Consider the following 5,426-nt stretch of genomic DNA (forward strand, 5'->3'; position numbering starts at 1 on the left):
GGGGGCTGCCCCTCGGCTACTTACCTGGGGGGAAGACAGCCGAGATCCCGGGGGCCCGGGCCGGACCGCGGAGATGCCCCAAACTGACACGGCCGCCATCTTGGAGACAGTGAGCTCCGACTGGGGGGAGGGGAGGCCAGGCGGCGGAACAGCCGCGGGGGGAGGGGAGCGTCGCGAGGGAACGGCTGCCTGGGGAGGGAGCGGGAACAGCCTGCGCGGGCGGGAGGGAGGGAGGGGAGGAGCAGAGGAGCGCGGAAGGAGGGCAGCCGGTAGCTGGAAGAGCAGGCTCGTCGCCGGGAAGGGCCGGAGGGCGGGGCGACGGGGGCTTTGGGGGGGGGGAGCCGCTGGGCGGGTCACGGGGGGCGGGTACAAAAGGCCGAAGCCCGGGTGGAAGCGGGAGTTGGCCGGGCTGGAGGCCAACAGCTGGGGGCGTCCCTCCTCCTTTCTCACGCGCTCGCTGAGATCGGGCGGATGGCGGGGCCACGATCGGAAGGTGCACCCGGATTACCCAGCCCGGGAAATTTGGGGCGGGCGCTTGGGTGGGGCGGCTTAGGCGCGACGCCGATACCCGTAGCTTGTAAGCTCGGAGCGCCCCGCGCGCAGCGTCCGTCCGGTTCCCAGGCGCTGCTTTGCGCCCGGGCGTGCACGCCCCGCGTCTGTCTCCGTGCTGCGGGGCTCCCCCCCTCCTCCCCAAGGCGGCTCCGGGAGCTCCGTGGCTGGGCGGGGGAACGCGGGTGGTAGGAGTTCCTTCTTCTTGCCTTCGCCTTTCTGCTCACTCTGCACTCAAACCGCTCATCCCCGTGGTTCAAAGAATAGAGTCTGGCTAGAAAGGGGAGAGGGCACAAAGTTGGACACCCTGTCAGCTAGCAGGATGCCCATCCAGGCACACACTCTCTGATCCCCCTGTCCTCAAGTTGCTAAACCTTGGAAACGTGTTTATACGAAACAGCACCCCCCCCCAGCTCGGTGTCTTAAGACTTGGACAAGGTCACATAGCTATTATGACACGGTTGTTTGTGGAACCTGGGTCTTTTTCTTTCCTGCCCTGTTGCAGATTGATGGCTGAACGGCAGAGACACTTGACTGGGGCAAGTCTCTCTGCTACTGGCTATCTGTTTCTTTGTCTTTGATCCACTAGAAACTCTTGAGATTGAGTCACACTCTCACACACTCCTTCACTGGAAAGCCACGTTAATGCTCAACAGTTTGAGACTTGTATTGCTGCTACCCTTGTATTTGCTTTGGGTGCCCTTCCTAGACTGTTACCCTGAGACCTCATTTTATCACAGCTTTGCCCCCCCCCCCAAAAAAAAGACCACCTGCTAGTCGCTGCCGTAACTTTGATATTACTTTCTTTTCTGAACTCTGCTGTGTTTTGGGGTTTTTTTTCTTTATTCATTTTGCAGTTAAGGTGTAGTCCTAATGCTTTTAATATATTCCCAGGTAAATGTTCTTCCACAGTGTCATTTGGCATCCCAGAGTCTAACCAACATGATGTCAAGGGCAAAGCTCAAAACAGCGCTTATAGTGAGTAAGCGTTTATAAGCTGCTGAGAAATAAGTTTACACCTCACCCCTTGTCCCGTCTCAAAACCTCATTCTCTGCTTTCAGATCTGTGTATGCACAATAGACTGTTGAAACTATTAGTAATTAAACAAACGTGAAGGGGCTGCCGTGCCCTATTCTGACATCGATGACAAGCAGGTGGGGAAAGGTTTATTGGATCACCGGAAACCACTTCTTTACAAACCCCAGGTTTACGTTCCATTACTATTAGAAGGAAAATTTGAAGACAGAAGGATCACCAAGATCAAGATTCAGTGGGCACACCATCTCAAGGGAATATGGTAGAAAATGATAGAGCAAGACACCGGTTATCATCCTCTGGGCTCCAAGAATGGACACACGCACACGCACACACACTCGCGTGTACCCGTTGGTCTGTTTGTTTTAGATATATGTTACTGAAAGGCATACTCAGAGTTCTTTATAAGTTTTGGAAGGTACACCTACAGTCCAAGAGGACAGAGTTAGCATAACTCTTGGATTCTGCTGGGGTTTTTTGTTTTATTTGTTGATCTTTGAGACAATTCGGACAGCTGAAGATTATTTCCTCTGTCAATCAAAAAAAAACCACAGCCCTCATCTTAAAGGGAATCGGAGAGTTTATTCTGGGTCCATTCGGAGTGACTATGGCCTGGGACATAATTTCTTCATTTGTAACTTCATTGAGAGTAACATTAGTAGTATTTTATCACCTAGAAATTCACCAGGTGGAATGTTAAATATCATGGACAATTTTAAAAATCTAATTACAGAGTATTTAAGAAACAAAAAGTGAGAGAGATGTTGAGTTACTGGGGGTACTCAATTGTCAGTGGTGTTAAACAAACATCATCCAACATTTTTGAGTCCCTCGTGAGTGTGCTCCCAGACGGTGAGAAAGTTGACAGCCTTGGGTTTCCTATCCTAAGAACGAGTTAGGAATACATGGCCACAGTCCTGATCTTTCAGTCAGAATGGAGTTTTTGATGTGATAGCCCTTTTCCCCTTTTAGTTGATGCAAGCATCTGGTTTTCTTTATCCTTAGATGAAGACTCTGTGATTCTAATCTTAGTACCATAGTTAAAAGTTCTTTACAAGATACGCTACTTGTTTACCTAGTAGACCAAATTGGATGAACAGACTTAAAGATTTGTCCATTAAAGCAACTTTCACAATCACTATTTAATTTAGTAGGAATATTCTAAATAGGTATAACTCTCCAAAAATAATTGTTTCGCATAGTTAATATAATGGCTGACTATCTATAAAGGCAAGGTTTGTAATTAGATCTTAAAATTGTGATATTTAATATCTCTACTTTGTATCTATATATGTGTTGTATACATATATGTGTGTGTATTAAAAAAAAAACTCTAGTATTTTTCAATTAAATTTGAACTCCACTTACTCTAGCTAGAGATATCCAAAGATTTGTGTCAACCCTTTCTGTCCAAATTATGCAAAAACCATCAATCTCTAATTACGTTATTGATGTTTTATACCTTAAGTGCTGATGTTTCTTGTATTTAAAATGTCCTACAAAACAATTAGCCAGGATTTAAAAATTAATTGAACAGCATTTGTAGCTTATTAGTTAAAAAGGAGAACAATACTACAGTGACTCCTTCCAAAGTTCAAGTATTTAAACACAAATGAGCTAGCACATAGAGTACAAATAACCATAAAAAGAGGGAAAGACACAGTCAACCTAATTTTAAATTCTGCAGATGTTTGGTATTTCAGGTACATGTGTCTGTGTCTGTCATCTGCTGCCTTCACTCCACTAGACCACACTGTGTTCTTGATGACTTAAGCTGAGATCTAGTAGCCCTGCCACCTGTCATATGTAAATGCCATGTCAGATAAAGAGGGTACAAGAAACATAATTCGTATCTGGATCGTGATGGCTAATAGTCTTGATACGGTCTGGAGTTCCTCAACGGCTTTACCAGCTAGTCATCTATCCTGAAGACTGCAGCCCTGCCCGCTAAGCCTCGTCTACATCAGATCCTATGAATGAGCCTTCCTAGCTAGGAGAGACCTTAGAATATTTAATAAACAACTTGCAATCCACACACGCACAAAATGTGATCCTGGGTGAACAGAAAATTGTGTTACAGGAAAGAGACCAACTACCTAAACCAGAGCTGCTGGAGCCCTGGGACAGCCATTCCTTGCCTACCTCTGTGTCAGCACTAATATCCTGTTAATAATAGGTTAAAAAAAACTTATTTAATAACAGAGCTACTAGCTGCCATCAGCCCAAAAGCTGAGAGTGTCACCAGAGAGCATCTCAGACCTATGGAAAGCTTCTCCCCATCTTGCTGTAACTGTCTCTGTGATAGACCCATCAGTGTATTTTAAGACTTGTCTTGATTTTATGACTTTCTTTGTTCTGTAAAACTATAAAACTCCGCCAAACTGTTTCCACGTTGGAATGAGAAATTTGGGTTCATGTAAATCTGTATTTCTAGACCATAGCCACTCAGAATGGCTCCAGAATTAACTCTTACTCCCTTTAAGTTGAAACCTGTGGTCTTGAATCGGCGGCAGTGTAACTCTGAACATTCCCTCCTTTTTAGAAATCTGTCTCTCTCTCTCTCTCTCTCTCTCTCTCTCTCTCTCTCTCTCTCTCTCTCTCTCTGTGTGTGTGTGTATGTATGTATGTAATATATGTATTCCTGAAATATTGCTTGTCTGTGCTAGCTAGGGGTAAAATCTGTTTTGGGTTGTTCTGGGTGATACTTTAGGGATTGGCTTTCTCAGCTCTGAGCCTAAAATCACCATCTTTCTTCTCCCATCTGGTCCTTGGGGTTATCTTGTTTACATGAATGTAAGTGGGTTCGAGACACCAGATGACCAGTCAGTCCCTTACCTGTCTCCCCAGGAGAGCCAAAAAAGTTTCTTCTGACCCAGGAGTGAGGTGTGTTTGGGTTCTCTATTAGGCCCAAGGCCAGTGCACTGTGGGGTGTTTTCCCTGACACTTTTTGGGTGAGAGAGAATAAGTGACTCTGGTGTCTTTAGGAACAAGCACTCAAAATTCCTGAGCTACAGGTGTGGCAGTGTCACCGGAGAAGCATCAGGGAAAAGGAGAATTAGGCATTTGAAGAGGGGTGTCAGGAGACAAAGGCCAAATGCTAGGTCAAAATATTTCAAAGACAAACAGAAACCAAAATGCCTTCAAAGTTTCAAAAAGCAAAAATCAAATTGCCTTTAGAGATCCAAAATCAAACAAACAAAACCGAACTAAATGTCTAGACCTTGAAATTCTTTCAAAGCAAACAAAACAGATGCCTTCAATGAAATACTTGAAAACAGACCAAATAGGTAGCTATCAAGTTAGGATCCTTAATTAGGCAGCTCAGAATAAACAAATGAACCAGCTACCAAGCCGTGGGAGGTCCAGAGCCCAGGAAAGGACTCCCCTACAATCCACCTCAGGAAGTAACAGGTGGCCTGGCCTGGACTCCATCAGTCCATGCAGGTACCTGGCTGCCACCCAGATGACTCATGCAAGAGAACGCTGGATGGATCTCTAAGGCCCATTTGGTGGCTCCACAATTGTCAATAAAAAGAGCACAGCTCTCATCTTAAAAGGAATAAAAAATAAGTTTATTCTGGAGCTATTCTGAGAGACTACAGCCTGGGAACACAGACTTAGATTACCCCAAATTCCATGCTCCAAACTCGAAGGCAGTTTTATAGTGTTACAGGACAAGGAAAGTTATAAATCAAGGCAGGTCTAAATACATCGATGGGTTCTTGAGAGAAGTAGTTAGGGCAAGGTGGGAGAAGCTTTTCCAAAGCCCTCAGATGCGATCTGATCTGATGACCTTCTTAGCTTTTAGGTTAACGGATGCTAGTATTCTGCTAAGTTGAGA

At 45.6% G+C, this 5,426-nt stretch overlaps 1 protein-coding gene across 2 annotated transcripts in view; it reads right to left on the reverse strand.

Moving 5' to 3' along the window:
• Kat6a (lysine acetyltransferase 6A) overlaps positions 1-150 on the reverse strand; it is an 84,145-nt gene extending 83,995 nt beyond the window's left edge. Inside the window, exon 1 of one of the 2 annotated variants that reach the window (XM_028782876.1) lies at positions 25-150. The gene's annotated coding sequence lies outside the window, so the exon portion shown is untranslated. The remainder of the gene's footprint in view (positions 1-24) is intronic. The other variant, XM_028782878.1, reaches the window with a different exon arrangement.
• Positions 151-5,426: the final 5,276 nt, after the last annotated feature.

The sequence above is a fragment of the Grammomys surdaster genome, unplaced genomic scaffold (assembly GCF_004785775.1).
Source record: "Grammomys surdaster isolate TR1022 unplaced genomic scaffold, NIH_TR_1.0 919, whole genome shotgun sequence".
Lineage (NCBI taxonomy): Eukaryota > Metazoa > Chordata > Mammalia > Rodentia > Muridae > Grammomys > Grammomys surdaster.